Genomic DNA, 17,023 nt, shown 5'->3' with positions numbered 1-17,023 from the left:
CAAAGACAGACTGCCAGGGATTCACACTGCTCGTCTGTCCACAGACAACTTTCACCTTTTATTTAATGTTAGATTTTCAGAACCTACCTTAAGTCATGAGTGCCTTTAAAGTTCCTTCTTCCTTGGACTAATTTTGAAAACACCCACTTCAGGGAGTCCCTGGGCTGTCAGTCTGCAGGCAAGGCCTAAGGAATGACTGTTATCAGGGAACCCTGGGGGAAGACAGGGAGGCCATAGGAGTCACGAATAGCAAGCAAGCCCTCAAATGAGACGTAAGCTCCACGGAGCATGTCATGGGCAAGGGAGTTGACAGGAGGTGGGCTCCTGTTCTGGTCATCAACTGGCAATGTCAAAATCTCACACTGACATGGTGGCTAACTAGATATTCCTCACTCAGACTCCACTGTAAAGATAACACAGTGAGCCAGGACACTGATTCATCTCGAGAGGTGGAATGAGAAGCCGAGCTGGGACAGTGCAGCTACCACATCCCTTGTCTGACCTAGTACCCAACCCCAGGGTAACGAGAGGGAAGGAAGTCAACAGATGTGCCGGCAGACAGCAGACACACAGACACAGACTCCTCCCATTAGCAGTTAGCAGCCAGAAAGACCCCCCCACCCCCGCCCCCTTAACAGGGAGCACAAGGACTGTCCCAATCAATGATGGTAGAAAACACAGACACAGCCACGGGCCAGGAAGCTCCGGGAAGGCCAGCAGCTTCTCACTGGGGACACCCCTGCCTGTGGGCACCACGATGAATCCTGTGCAGATGTCTAAAGCAAGGCTATGGGAAAAGGAATCCCTAATGGGCATGCTTGCCACTCAAGCCTGGGCTGTGAATTGAGGAAGGAGCAGTAGCTACATGAATCTGGTAGCAGACCCCCAGAAAATCCACCCTAGGTACAAATAACAGGTACCTCTTTAGACCCTAGTAGAGTCCAACAACAAGCTGGGTCAACCTGTTTGTGGTACACAAATGTCTAGGCAAGAGTTTTGGAAATAGAAATGTTAGCTGAGGTTTTGGGTTTTTTTTTTCCCCTCTAAGGGACTATTTGCTTTTATTCAAAAGCTGCTATTCAAATAACCTTGGCTTCCGTGTGCTGGAGGCAAGCTTTCTAAACCACAGGGGAGAAATCGGTGAGAACTCAGTGTGTGAGCCAGCACACTGAACGCCATTCTTCTCAAACGGTAAAAGTGTAAGCACAGAGGACCAGGGTCATTCAGGGTGAGACTGCGTGGAAAGAAAGTAGCTGGTACATCTGTCTGTGCATTTAGCATCCCCCTGAGTGCACCTGCTAAATGCTGCTGTCACATTCTGAATCACCTCTGAAATCAGCACGTTCATGGAAGAGACTGCGGCCAGCCCTGTGTGATCTGAAACTTCCGGGCTCTCCTGGCTGTGCTCCCCACCTGGAGCAGTGAGCAGCTGCAGCCATTCAGGAATTCACGGGCCATCTGTTGTCCTCACAGAGTGGAGCTCACTGGGTCTGGTCCACGGAGACAACTGGAAAGAGGGAAGCATGTTCATCGAATTGACTGTGCTCAAGAGGGTAGGAAGAGCCATAGGGCTGTCATGGCTGCACTGAAAGGGTCTTCCCCTCCCTCCTCTCAGGCTAGAATTCTCCCCATGAAGACAACCTATCTTGTGGGGGCCCTAACCACCTCTCTATGTATAAGGATGCCCTTGTCTATATGTCTCCCAGAATCCCCACAGCAAGAAAACCTGGGCATCAATCCAGCATCTATTCATTCTGGTCATTCCCTCTGGGCCTGGTAGGCCTTTGCTAGCTACACCAACACCAGTCTCATGGTGAAGGCTGAAAAACCGTGCATCAGGAAACAGAAGTCCAGGCTGGGATATATCTCAGTGAAAGATATCATGCAAGGATGTGGGCCTAATTCTTAGCATCGAGAGAAAGAGAGAGAGAGAGAGAGAGAGAGAGAGAGAGAGAGAGAGAGAGAGAGAGAGAGAGGAGAAACAAGAAAGCAGAGGGCTCGATCACAAAATGTCCAGAGGGGCTGGGCGGAGGTGGGCGGTGGTGGCGCTCGTCTTTAATCCCAGCACTCGGGAGGCAGAGCCAGGTGGATCTCTGTGAGTTCGAGGCCAGCCTGGGCTACCAAGTGAGTTCCAGGAAAGGTGCAAAACTACACAGAGAAACCCTGTCACAAAACAAAACAAAATGTCCAAAGGGCCTCTGAATTCTCATTACTTCAGCTTTCCTACACATACCATCATATTTACTGGAGACCCACTATGTTCCAGAAGTGGGAAAAGACATTGTGGATTCAGTAGTGATCAAGTATGTCTTAGCCTATTCTAGCTGCTATAACACCAATGCATCAGACTGGATAATGCAGAAACAATGGGGATGTATTGCTAACAGTCTGCAAGCTGATACATCAAGATGAGCATGAGCACATTTGCTACCTAGTAAGGGCCCATTCCTCATGAACGACTTCTATGCATTCTCATACCGCAGAAGGGGCAGGCTTACTCTCCCACGGGCCTCCCATATAATTAAGAAAATCCCATTCATGAGGGCTCCACCCTCATAATCCTCTTCTAAAGTCTACTTTCTAATATTATTACCTTGGGGATTAGGTTTCAACATACAAACTTGGGGGTGAAATAAACATTCAAACCCTAACAAAGATAATGAGATATTGTCTCCATGGAATTTGTTTTCAGAACATAAAAGTCACACAAATAAGAGAATGGAACAAAGTGGAATGCTGACCCAGGGTTGACTCTGATGGGCTTGCCCTGGTTACTGAGACTAGACTAAAGGACACATGAGCTGACCAAACAAAGTAGACAGTTCCAGTCATTTGGGGCAGAAGGACAAAGGGGCAGGGAGGTGGAGTGTATGTAAAGTCCTGAGGTGGAGAACTGCCACAAGCCACAGGAAAATGTAATAGAACCCAGCTACTATCACAAAAACTACTACTTGGAAAAGTCAAGGACTTTTCCAAAGGTCAAGCCACGGCTTAAGAAGTCTTGATGACAATTCAGCTTTTGTATATATTTTAGCTGGTTCCTAAAATGATTTTCTTGTGTGCTTCCAAGAACTCCTAACAGTGTATTTATCTAAAATACCTATCAAATATCCAAGGCCAACTGATCTCCTGAACTAAGGTAACACCCTTGTGGAAATGACGCCTGTTCCCTAGGTCAGAAGGACAGCTTTATTTCTTGTGCAATCTGAGACCTTCCTTTTCTATTACTAACATTATAGACCCCTAACTTCTTACCTAACCACTTCTAGGAATGTAGACTGAACACATAGATCCCCTTCTTGATATACTAGCCATCATTAGCTCTCAATTGACCTCCTCCTTTAACCACTCAATTTTCAGGTTGTAAAAGAAAGTCTGATGGTCACTGCCTGAGGAAAATTCTTACCTGTCTTTATGACCCCATAAGAATTCAAGCCTGGTGACCTTGCTCTGGCAGAGGATCACTATTGTTTGAGCTTTTGTTTGAATACCCTAGAGAACTTAAGAGAGAAGAACTGAGAAGTAGAAGGAGGATTTTGACCAGAGAGAACGGGAGGGTGAGATGAGGAAGAGCCAGACAGGGAAGTACTAGCTGGGTAAGAATGAGATGAGAAGGACCTAGATGAGGCAGAATGAAGATGAGAGAATTAAGATAGAACTTAGAAGGGACAGCAGATAAAGGTAGAGAGAAATCAGGCAAGAAAGGAGCTAGGCACGAGAACAGAACTGAAGCTGTGTAGATAGGATTTTATCCCAGAGGGATAAAGCAGACGGACTAAGAGCATGGTGTACTTAGATTCATTTCCCAAAAATAATTCTCACCATTTGGAGTTTCTCTTCTGGGTCCCTGGGAAGAACATTATTAAGGCTGGTCTTTTTTTTTTTTTTTTTTTGGTTTTTCGAGACAGGGTTTCTCTGTGTAGCTTTGAGCCTTTCCTGGAACTCACTTGGTAGCCCAGGCTGGCCTCGAACTCACAGAGATTAGCCTGGCTCTGCCTCCCGAGTGCTGGGATTAAAGGCGTGCGCCACCACCGCCCAGCAAGGCTGGTCTTTTAGTAATATACAAGAGAGGACACAGGGAAGATCTGTAGAACTGAGTGAAGACCCAAGAGCGGGGACACCCAGCCCATGCCTGACTGGGGAGGGCTTGGATGTCACTCCAAGGAGAGTTTATCAAAGCGTGGCCCAATGTGATTCTACTCTGATATGGAATATATGTGTGTGATGCCTGTCTCCAGCAGGCTGGGATCTCAGGTGGGCGTTACCCTACCTGAATAAAAGTACTTATTTAAGAAAACAAGAATGAAACCAGAAACCACTGTGAACAAGGGGCTGAGGAGACAATTCAGTGGGTAAAGTGCTTGAGTGTAAGCGTGAGGACCTGATTCAGAGCCCAGGTACCCACGCAGAAGGCTGCACATGTGACAGCTACTTGCAATCCCAGCAACTGAGACAGGGTCAGGAGGGTCCCAGGGGGTCACTGGCCAGCTGGTATAGCCAGATGGTGAGCTTCGGCTTCAGTGAAAGACCCTGTTTCAAAAAATAAAGTGGAAAGAAATAGACAAAGACACCCAAACTGACCTCTGGGCTCCACATTTCCATGAATAGATAGTTGCGCGCACATACACACACACACACACACACACACACACACACACACACACGAACAAATTATTTTCAGTGCAGGAAGGGGCTTGGGGACTGGTTCCTCACTAGTAAAATGAGGTTGTCTCTGATGCTTTTCCTAGCTGTCCATCTTGCCCAGACTAACAAAACATCTACTTACTGTACATCCCGTAGACGTTCATTGAACTTCTCTGGGTTCCGGGCATCCTGAGAGGACCTGGGGAAACAAAATGGAGGAAGACTCCATTTCTTTCTGTTGGGAGCTTCTGCTAAGCCCCACAGAGGGCTACATGCTGACTGCTCTGATGCATTTCATTGACTGTTTTGTTTTCACTTAAGACATTTTTTATAAAGACAATTGTCTATAAAATGCATAAATGTACTCATGACAAATTATTTTTAAAAAAGACCTAGCACTTAGGGTTTTTTCCTCTAAACTCAATCAGCAATTTGCCAGGGAACCAATATTAAGGATGTTCACACTCACCACCAAAAGGCAAGACCACATTCAGACAAGTCCTCCACCTGCTCCAAGTCTGCCATTGAAGCATTATCCTAATTAGTCTTAACAATAAAAAACCTGGAGTCAGATATTAGGGTGAAAGTTGAAAGGTCAGAGAAGCAGAGCAGCCAGCCACTAGAGAGACTTCTTACCTCTAGGAATCCTCAGACCAAACAGTGGGTATCCTGTCTCTATGAATCCTCAGACCAAATGGTGGGCATCCTGTCTGTCTCTATGAATCTTCAGACTGAATGGGAGTCAAGGGAGGAGGGGCGAGATCCTGTCTCCACCTCCCAATTGTGCTGTGATGAAAGGTGTGAGCCTCTCAAGGGTTGGGATCAAAGGCATGAGATCTCAAGTGCTGAGGTCAAAGGTGTGAGCTACCACCCCCTGGCTCTATTTCTCTTTTAGACTGATTCAATCTCCTGTAGCCTAGGGTGGCCTTGAACTCCTGATCTTCCTGCTTCCTCCTCCCAAGTTCTGGGATTAAAGCTGTGTGCCACCACAACCTGGCCTCTATGGTTAACTAGTGGCTAGCTCCAGCCTCTGATCTCCAGGCAAGCTTTATTTGTCAGACCACAAACAAAATATCATACAAGTCCATGTAGAGCATGCTGTGGCACGGTTCTCATGGTGACCCTGGTGAACAGCTTTGACCAGGGTGTCCTGTCAAAGGTGCTTTCAAAGACAGAGCCACCATCTATGGAGAGTTAGCCCATCTCCTGCGGGCGGGGGTTCTGAGTTTCTCCTGGGTGAAGCATAGGCATCAACAGGTCTCTGTGTCTCTCTTTCTGACCTTACATCCTTGGACACAGTTCCCAGGATGTTTCCATGTTCCGAGTTTAAAAAGAACAAAAGAAACCATGACCATTTGTCTACAAATCTAGAGGGAGACACCGGCCATCCTGGCTGCTCCTGATTCCAGTCTCTCTCCCTCTACTTGACCACATGGTGGTCCAACGCAAACAGCAGGAGACATTTCTCAGCTGGAAGCTCCTAGCCCAGGGATGGGATTTCTACAAACTGGGAAGTTCAGTCTTCATTTATTTATCATTCACTGAACAGTCCTTCCTACTGTTCCCAGGCCAGGGAGTAAGGATATGAGGACCAAGCTCTGTGATCAGGATGGGAGATCTAACCAGAATCCAAAGTAACCTGATAGCCCCATAGAGGAGTCAGGGATAAAGCCAATGAGCTCATCAGTGTTAGGCCCTCCTTTGGCCCATCCAATGAGTCAAAGTGTACACATGCGCACACATGCATACAGTCCTATAGCAATGAATATATGAAGTGTCTGTAGTAGTGCATGCACGCATACAGTCCTATGGCAATGAATATATGAAGTGTGTGTAACAGTGCACACTTATACAGCTCACATATATGAAGTGTGTGTAGCAGTGGTCTTACCTGAGCCACAGAAGCAGCGTTTGAACTGAGATCTGAAGGATGAGCAAAGCTGATGGGTGGGGATGATGTACAGGGGAGAACATAGAGAAAGATGTGTTGTTGGTTGTTTTTGCTCTTTTGAGGGGCCTACTACCCAGCTCCCAAATAAATCACACATGGAGGCTTATTCTTAATCATAAATGCCCGGCAGTAGCTTAGCTTGTTTCTTGACAGCTTTTCTTAACTTCAAATTATCCCATCTACATTTTGCCTCTGGGCCTTTTCCTTTTCTTACTTCTGTATATCTTACTTTCACTCTTACTCCATGGCTGGCTGGGTGGCTGGGTGGCTGGGTAGCAGGCCCCGTCTTATCTCGCTCCTTGATTTCTCTTGTTCTTTCTTCTTCTCCCAGATTTCTCCTTCTATTTATTTTCTCCATCTGCCAACCCCACCTATCCTTTTTCCTGCCCTGATATTGGCTGTTTAACTCTTTATTAGACCATCAGGTGTGTTAGACAGGCAAAGTAACACAGCTTCACAGAGTTAAACAAATGCAACATAAAAGAATACAATGCATGCCAGGTGGTGGTGGTGCACCCAGCACTCGAGAGGCAGAGGCAGGTGGATCTCTGTGAGTTCAAGGCCAGCCTCGAGGGAGTTCCAGGACAGCCAGGACTATTTCACAGAGAAACCCTATCTCAAAAAACCAAAAAAAAAAAAAAAAGAAAAAAAGAAAAAAAAAGAGAGAGAGAGTGCAACACGTCTTTGTATCATTAAACAAATGCAACACAGCTTAAAATAATATTCTACAACAAAGATGTCCCTTGCCTAGGTGTTCAATGCACAGGGAGGGGTGGCTAGAGCACCCAGTGGGACTGAAGAGAAAGTGCTGAGAATAGCTGGAAGACAGCACCTAGGTTACTAGGAGCCAGTTTTGACTGTCACCTTCAGAGCAATGGACTCCTCCGAGAGATCACGGTTCTCCAGTGACTAGCCCGCTTAAGCATGAAGATGGACTGGAAATGGCAAACAGTGACGGTGAGCTGAACTAAGGGCATCAGAGCTGAGAAGATGGACGTGGATTTTAGAAAGTGTATGAAGAATAATTTGCAGAATTGTCAGGTGTGGGGTGGAGGAGAGTGACGGCGACACACCCATGTACCTGCGCTCCCAGATTACCTAGTTTAGCTGCCCTGGAATAGAATCTATTTGAGGTAGGGGAGCGTATGAGTTCAGTTTCAGATTAAAGCAGGCATTTGCAAACATCTGTCCAGATCTACATAAATGGGAGTCCTGGGATCGGGAGTCATCAGGGTATAAGTGGGATTGAAATTGAATTCCCAGAGGAGATTGTCCTAGAAGAAAGTAGCGTACAGGTCTAGATGTCCCTACGCAGCTGAGGTATGGCCCTAAGAGAGCTCCTGCAGGGATGACATCAGCTAGAGAGAAAATGGGTCTGTGGAGTAAACAGAAGAGGAATTCTGCATGCCATACATCACCTTCTAGAGCTCTCCAAGACGTTCAGATGGAAAGACCTCTAGGCACCACCAAGAGAACTGCTGTTGCTAAGCCCTCTGTGATTCCAAAAGACACTGAGCAGGGAGCCCTTGGAAGTATGGTCAGGAGTAAGCATCCAAGGGCACATGACTTCAGGTAGTTCTGCCCTCCTAAGTAGACCATCACCTTTCAAAGCTCCCATTCAGCTCCACTTCCCAGGCACATCTTGGTCATGGGCTCCCCAGTGAACCCACCCCGATCCCCCAGGCTTGAATCCGATACCCACTCTTCCCTTCTGCAAATAGCCCTGCTTCTCTCTGTGAGTCACATCTGAGCTGTTCTGACTTCTCCTAATTAGCTCTTTTTACATGGTAGCTCTGCGATTCCTTTCCATTTCCACTGCCCATTTAAAAGCCTTATTTTCATTTCTGAAGCATCCCTTTAAACTCCCTGTCACCTCTTTGGTTTCTATTGTGAAGCTGACATGTCACTAGCTTAAAAGAGTACATTTCCATATTCTCCTTACAGATTTGCATTTCCATTTCATCTAGAGAGAAAACAGCGGAATCCTCAGAAAAGTGCTGGTGGGCAGAGGGTGTATCAAACGGAGTGACTGGCTCCTTTGCAATATGAGATCTCAGAGGAAAATTTAGGAAACTAACCACAAGCAGAAAACTTTGAAAAATAGGAGTTGGTATAAAACTGGATTCCTACATCACTGCCCCAGATCTGCCCCATTCTCCTAATTTATATTGACTATGCCCAGAAGGGCTTATTGAGAAGTCTATTCAGAAGCACTTCTGGTTATAGTTGACGTCCCAAATAGTTCCATTTTGTTTATTTCATCTGCTAAAGAGTAAGCTTTGTCTCATGAGAGCATTCTTTCTGTCCTCGAAACCCGACACTACCCCACCCTTTCCCTGCTTAGGAAAGCTAAGGCAGTTGTGCTTAAGTAAAACATTCAACCATGCTTCACAGAGGTGTTGACAGATGGCAAAATTCTCAACCCTGCAACAGAGATGGCAAGTCACACTCTCCTCTGGGACTCACAGCAGCCATTACTTCACAATTCTGTGGCTCCTTTGGCCTCGCTGACCTTTGAGATGACTGCAATCATCCTTGCCTTGCTCACCAATTTCCCCTACGAGGTATAAATAGAGCCCCAGGCGCAGGCAGCAACACCCCACAACTACCTTTAGCACGGCTTGTCTAGCTTCGCACCTACTCCCTAGCAGGGTCTCCTCTGCACATGTGTTCACTCTATCTCAGACGGAGAAAGACTCTTTCAGTCCTTCAGGACTGAATTTGGCTTCTGAGTGTCTTTCTCTACTGTGGACCAGTGAGAACTACCTCTTGGAATGCCAAAGAACTCACAGAGCCTCTTGGGAAGGAAGGGTCTCTTTTGATGGTCTGTAAATACAGGCTTCGCTCTCTTTACCTCAGAGACCATGGACACAAAGGGGCAGCGTGTCTCTCCACCTCCGTCACTGGCCGGCAACTTAATGATGTTCATGCTCTCCTGTCTGCTCTCCCTCTTCCTATCCTTCCTTGTCCTCTTTTACTTCATCATTTATCTCAGAATGGCTGTCCGAGAACATCTTGGGTTCAGAGTCAGACATCTTTCCACTGTTGGAAGCTGTTCCATGTACCCCTGAGAGAGGCCCTGTGGCTCTGCCATGGTGCTTCTTTCTCTTTACACTGTACCTGGCTGTGTTTCTCAGACTCCCCATCCCTGAGACAGTTAGCTTAAAAAAAAATCAGCTTAAAAAACAAGACACATGCCCCAAGGACAAGCCCCCAGTAACCTGTGGTTTCCTGCTGGGCCCTTCCTTCTAAACTATCCAGAACCTTCCAAAATATGCAACCAGCTGCAAGCCTTTATTAATAACAAGTCGGGGAGGGTGGCATTTCCTATTTAAACCATCGTTGCCATCTTTTCAGCATTCACTCACTCTGCAGTCAGTTACTAAGCATGTACTGTGTTGTGATTAGTTCTGTGCCCAGTGCCATGCCATGTCCTTGTTCAAGGGAGTATGGAAGGCATTGACTAAAGCCCATCTCGCTTTGCATACACCGTGTGCAGGACGTTGAAGCTGAGCTGCCTAGCTATCAGCTCTCTTGCACTCGGGACAGACAAGAATCCTTATGGAAGAGTAAGTAGCAACCCCTCCCCTCCTCCGACCTTCCCCTCTAGTTTGTGAGACACAGGGGAGGTTTTCAGAGTTCATGGTAACAGGACCAACAGAGGCCTTTGGAAAGGACTTGAGGCCTTGCAAGATGGCTCAGTGGGTAAAGGCACTTGCCATCCAGTCTGGGGACCCGAGTTTAGTCACTGGGCCCCACATGGTAGAAGGAGAGAAGCAACTCGCACAGGTTGTCCTCGGATCCCCATAAAAACATTTTTGTTTGAAAAGAAAGGGCGCTGGACCCTCACATGGGCAGCCAGTGGAACCATTCACTCACAAATTAGATGGCTATTTTGCATGCCAAACACGTTTTTCAGACATAAGGGAGACACGTGGACATGAACCACAATAGAAGGCTATAATAAATTAATCTACAGCAGACTAGCCCCCAGAAAATCGCTTGCCATGCTTATTGAACGAAATGATGACCTCAGCCCCAGACTGTCACGAGCCCTGCAGACATGCACACTGAACAGCTGGTGTTAGATCTCCGTTACGGAACCCGCTGTGCAGAAAACCAGCAAACCTGCACAGCTCTGCCCAGGAAGAGGGTAAGCAAGACTGCGTGTGAATATGAGGTTGTGGACTGACTATCTAGACCCCCACTACCAACACCTGCATCCCTTCTCCTCCCCACCCTGCCCAGGGCCATGCCAGAGTGACAGCAGTGACCAAGAGAGGCTGTGGTCTCTCGGCCCTGTTTTAGCCTCTCTACTGGGCTTCTTCCTGGTGTTTGCTTCCCTATAATGTTTCATTTTCTCTTCCTCTCTCCCTCCCCTTCCAGTTACATGTTTCATTATTTGGTTCTGCCTTCTGATGTACAACAGATGATGTTCACACACATACACACAAAATGTTCACACACATACATACAAAATACACACACACACACACACACACACACACACACACACACCAATTCACAGCGGGTGCTAATGTTAATAGTATTTGGAGATAAGGTTATTGGGAGACAGTGTCTCACGACACCATGAGGTGAGGTCCTCACCTTGAGATTAGCATCCTCATTAAGAATGACAGATAGAAGCTCCATTCCCTCTACTTTATGAGGATGTTTTCAAAAACGCCATCTGCAAACTAGGACCTGGTCCTAACCATACTCAGGATCCACTGGCACCTTGACCTTGAACCTCCCACCTTCCAGAACAATGAGAAATAAATTATTGCTTAAGCTGCCCAGTCTACGGTATCTATAAGATTATCCCAAGTTGACCGGGACTTTTTCCAAGGCCAGTATCAAGACCAGCACAGCAAGGATTGAGCCAAACACTTTGTTGGGGGGTGGGGTATTAACTTCACATTTAGCAAGTAAAATTATAGGATTCCCAGTTAATTTAAGTTTACTTAATTATATAATGTGAGTATATCCATGTAATATTTGGAAGGTACTTACACTAAGATTTTTTGTTTGTTTGTTTGTTTTTGCATTTTTCATATCTGAAATTCAGATGGAACTAGGTATGTTGTGTTTTCACTAAATCTGGGACCTACTCCAGCACACAGCTTTGGTGGGAGTAGTCATGGTGGCTTAGGTTCTTTGCTGTCCCTATGATGGGGAATTAATAGGTAAAACTAATACCCAAGCGTGTTGTGTTGACGCCAAGGCTCCTTTGTGGCAGAGTATTAATCATGTCCCTCATCACTACAACAAAATGCCAGACAGAAGGAGCTTAAGGGAAGACGCTTCTTTCAGCTCATGGCTTTGGGGAGTACGGCCCACTGTAGTGGAGTGGGCATGGTAAGTGGCTACCTGGAGTGGCAGGAGCCAGCAGCTTCTCCTTCTCACATCTTAGCAGGTCACGAAGCAGAAAACAGGCTGGAAGTGAGACCAGGTATAATCCTCAAGGCTCACTCCTTGTGGCTTATGTCTGCCAGCTGAGTTCTACAGCCCAACATTTTCACCACCTCCCAAAACAGTGCCACTGGCTGGGCATCAAATGTTCTGATACACAAGTTTGCTGGGAACACTTCAGATTCAAAGCAAACATCTGGTAATGAGAACAATCAGTCTGGAGGGATCCCATTACACCTCAGGCACTCAGCTGCTTTGCCTCTGAAAATAGGAGGCTGTAACTAGATAATCCATCAATAGCCTGTTAGTGCTGGCCTTCTGAGCCTCCTCACATAGCTATAACCACATTCTGTATGCATGAGAGTGTTGTTTTTCCGTTGGCTTAGCGGCTGCACCTGAATCTACTGATCTTTTAACTACCGTCTGCAGCCCTCTGGGGCCCGCAGTCAGTGCCCTGCCACTCAGGCCACAGGATTTCCTGTCCGGTCAGCACTGCTCTGCTGCTGCCTCCAAATGTAGTTAGTTTTAAACTAAATCTTTGTTCTACTTACCAATAAAGACTCAGGAGTCAGGGGTGTAAACCTGCTAGCTCTGAGAGGTGGAGAAGCAGCCAGCTGACCTTCAGTTTTGGCCAGAGACCCGGCAAGAGAGCATCTCTACAGCTGCCCAAACCAAAAAAACCTAGAAACTCCAAGTCCCTCCCTCCTCCTTCCTGTGTGCCTCTCTATTGGTCTTCCTGACTCTTCTGTACTCACCATGGCTAATTCCCGCCAATTAGTTGCTGGCTCCACCCACTGATCCACGGTTGATTTTATTAACACAGTCTTAGGTGTCACCGTATAATCAAATATCCCGCAACATGAGTCACTTGAAGAACACACTGAATGAAGGTGACCAACCTGGTCTGGAAGATCCCAACCTCGGAGGACTGATGTGGGCCCTGAGTTCTTATCACCATCAAGAGTCAGGATTCTTATCGGGTTGTAGTGGCCCGATCCCAGCTTTGGAAGGCAAAGGCAGGCAGATCTCTGTGAGTTCGAGGCCAGCCTGGCCTACATAGTGAATTCCAGGACAGCAAGAGCTCTAGATGGAGACATGGTCTTAGCGGGGGGGGGGGATATCAAGATTCTTGAGTGTTGGCACTGTCCCAGGCAGAGCCGAGACGTCAAGTACACCTTCATTTCTGTCACCAACAAGTGGCCAGTCCCATTGCTGGGCACGTCTGACAGAGCATCACTTCCCCAAGGCTGCACAGGTTGGTGATGAAGCGTGTGTCCTGGAGCCCGATGACCTATCGCTATGTATTTAACCCCCCTGCAAACTAGAGATAAGCTCTTCTTCTGTGACACCAATATCGCCAAGCAATGAAGTTAGCTCACAGCCTCCAGGTGCAGACACTTTCAGACCAAGTCTGCTTGCTTAGTAGACAGCAGCAGCCATGACTGGACATGGTGGGCTCCTCTATGAGCTGTCTTGGACTAGAGATCTCCACTTGTCTCGCTGAGTTTCTAAGCTCCCTACCATCTGAGGATCCTCCTGTCTGGCCCTTTCTCCTCCTCCCTCACCTCCCATAGACAGCTGATGTCAATAGTGACCCGAGGAAGTCTCCATCCACCCACTTTTGCTTAGCTCATGACCGCTTCATTCACAGGCGTTCTCCTCGGCACGTGTCCACTGTGTCCCTGTGTGCTATATTCTTCCTGGAGGATCTAGCTGATGAGTCATTCCATGCTTTGGGGTGCTAGCTTTTCCTATCAAGGTCCTTATGACACAGCCTAGAGGTCTCGATCTGGTTCCTTTTCTCTGGCAGTTAAAGAATTCAAAGGCAGAAAACGGCAGTACAACAGACAGCAGCAGAATCGCCTTGAGTGCCTCCGCAGACAGGATCAACAGCTGAAAGGTGTTTATTGGAGGTGAGGAAACACCTCCAATATGCAGCAAACACCCAGAGAAAACGACCCTCTGCAAAGCAGAGCGGGGACTCCAAAACTGAAAATCCCATTCTCTTCTTGAAGGCGGGGTTTTGGGTTTTTGTTTTGTTTTTTTGTTTTTGTTTTTGTTTTTTTTGGTTGTTGTTGGTTGGTTTATTTAAGTCTCTGGAGAAGTTTCCTCCCCTAATTTAGGGTTGGTCAGTTTGAAGAAAGAGAGGATGACTGATTGGCTAACGACTATGTGTGACATGTCCTGATCTGGCCTTGAACTTGTTGAGCCAGTCCATCAGCAGGTGGCCTGCTGGTGGGAGACAAAAGCCTACAAGGCCTTTGTTTTATGCTGCCAGGCTTTTGTCTCAAGCCAGGATGGTGAGGAAGGCGGCAGCCATCTTGGAACTTTGCCACCGTTATTATCTGACCCTGGACCCCTCCCTGTCGGTCTGCCTACCAGGCAGTCTGTTTAACTCCTAGTCTCTCGTTAACTTTAGCATGAAAAACTTACGAGCCTATGCATTTGGTCTTTCAGACAGCAGAGATCAAACTAACCTTGGACTTCATTCCAGCACAGCAGGAGAAGGACCTCTGAACACTGCACAGAGACCTGCTGGCTTCAAGTCACATCCTGTGCTGGATGGTTTTATGTCAACTTGCCACAAACTAGAATTACTTGGAAAGAGAGAACCTCAGTTGAGAAAATGTCCCTACCTGATTGGCCTGCCAGCAAGCCTGAGGGACCATTTCTTGAAGGATACTTGATGTGAGAGGGCCCAGCTCACTGTGGGAGGTACCACCCCTGGGCTGGTCGGTCCTGGGAGCTAGAAGCAAGGCAGTGAGCAGCACTCCTCCATGGCCTCTGCATTAGCTGTTGCCTCTAGGTTCCTACCTCGAGTTCCTGCCCTGACTTCCCTGGATTATGAACTATAAACTGTAAAATTAAATAAACCCGTTCTTCCCCAACATCGATTTTGGTCATGGTGTTTCATCACAGCAATAGAAACCTTAACTAAGACAGGCCCTAGGTTCCTAGTTGGTGGGCTTGAGTGTGTGGTTCTCCACTTCCGAGAACACAGCTGGCATCTCCACAGCCACTGCCATGCCTCCATGCCTCCATGCCTGATCGCTGGGATCCTCGTTATTTATACTCCATTTCAAATCACTATGGACCACCGAGATCAGACGCACTGGGGATCCTACCAAGCGTCCATTTAGACTAGGCGTAGACTTAGCCAACCAAAGGCAATGAGGGTCTTTGTCACCAATTAGTTTCCCATACTGGTTGACAGGTTGACAGTTGCCCTGAAGGCTTTAGAGTCCAATTATAGTGTGTGTGTGTGTGTGTGTGTGTGTGTGTGTGCACTGAATGTGTGTACATACATGTTGAGGCCAGAGTTTGATATTGGGTGTGTCCTTCTATCATTCACCCTCCATTTTTTTCTTAAAGACAGTGTCTCTCCGTCAGCCCAGAGTTCAGTGATTCAGTGGACCCAGCCAGCTCCAGGGATCCTCCTATCTCTGCCTGTCTAGCACTAGAACTAGTGGCTCCTGTCACCATGTGCTGCTTTGTCCGTGGTGGCTGGAGATCTGAAGTCCAGCCCTCATGTCTGCACTTTACTGACTGAGCTGTCCCCCCCCCACCCCAAATTCCCATCGACTCTTAAAGCGGGGAGTCTGCACACCGAAGGGGCTCTTGCTGAAGCTGAAGAAGAAGCCCTTAGGCCGGCAAGCAAACAGGGGCAGGGGCTCAAGGCAGGACTTGTTAGCAGCAGGGAATTTCCTAGAATGGCGGTGCATCTCCTTCATTCAAAACTCAGGAGCCTGAGGCAGGAAGACTGTGGCTGCAAAGGAAACCTGGACTACATATCAAGACTCTCTCTAAAACAAATTTGGAAACCAAACCAACAAAAGGCCAGCGAGGAATGGAAATGCCTGCCCACGGCAACTGTGCAAACTGAAGAGCCTGAGCTAGGCCATCCACAGCATCTGCCACGCCGCACTACTTCTCATCTCACTGTTCAGTCCCCCATGGTACATGGCCAGTGCCAGCCCCCAGCAGCAGGGCAATGCAGTGAGCCCTGACTTTCCTGTTAGAGTTTCGTGGTGACATATATAATCTTTATTTTTTAGACGGTGCTACTATAGACTATAATGTAAATGTCACGTGAATTTTCAAAACTAAGTGTGAATTTTCCCCAGACCCTCATGATTGACACTAGCTGCTTTGGGTGGACCATCTAGAGCCCCTTTCAGCCAAGTGGAAAAGACTGACAAGCAGAGCCGAGGGTCTTTCCGGCCACCCAGCATTATCATGTGAGAGACTGCAAGGATCGGGTTTCTGGGTTTGAGGGCGATGCTGCCAGCAGCGAGTCCCAGAGAGTACATGAGCCTCGGGCACAGTGGAGACAGCACAAGGGTTGACATTCTTATTTCCGGGCTGGGACAACACCCAAAAAGTCATTCTGCAATTAGCTCTGAGTTAGCATTTGGAGGTCCCCTCTGAACAGTGTGGCAGAGGGAATATATGACAGAGTAGGCTAATCCTGGCCGAGTAGTCCCTGAACAGTTCTGAAAGGAAATGACACTGGATGTGAGCTCTGAAGAGAAGCAGGGATAAATTGAGAAAGGGGCATGGAGGAAAAAAAAAGCCTCAGATATAGGAGGCAGCTTGTGCCAAGGCCAGGGCAGAGAAAGTGCTCCTGGAGTGAAAGACTTGGCCGAGACCCAGGAAGAGAAGAGAGGCCTCACAGGATGGGTCTGGTCTCCAGAGGCATTCCAGGCTGCCAGGGGATGCTGGAGCTTCTGTGGCTGAAGCAGGTCTGCAGAGAGAGGGCTCCTGTCTGCTTTTAAATAAGACTTGCAGCCCTGAAACAGGCCACTTAGTCACAGTGCAGAGTGACATAAGGAAGGACAATGTGACTATTGGGCAGTCAATAAGGGGGCAGAAGTGTCAGCCTAGGAAGGAGATGCTCATAGCTTGGGGGGGTGGGGGAGGACAGAAACAACCAGCAAATGCAGAAGGAAGCAGCTTCCAGGGAGAGGTAAGAGGTAGAGATGGGGAGCAGGAAAGGAGTCAGAAGAGGCTAGAACC

The sequence above is a fragment of the Peromyscus californicus genome, unplaced genomic scaffold, assembly GCF_007827085.1.
Source record: "Peromyscus californicus insignis strain IS unplaced genomic scaffold, ASM782708v3 Scaffold_11__1_contigs__length_118956290, whole genome shotgun sequence".
Taxonomy (NCBI): domain Eukaryota; kingdom Metazoa; phylum Chordata; class Mammalia; order Rodentia; family Cricetidae; genus Peromyscus; species Peromyscus californicus.
This window is presented reverse-complemented; position numbering follows the sequence as displayed.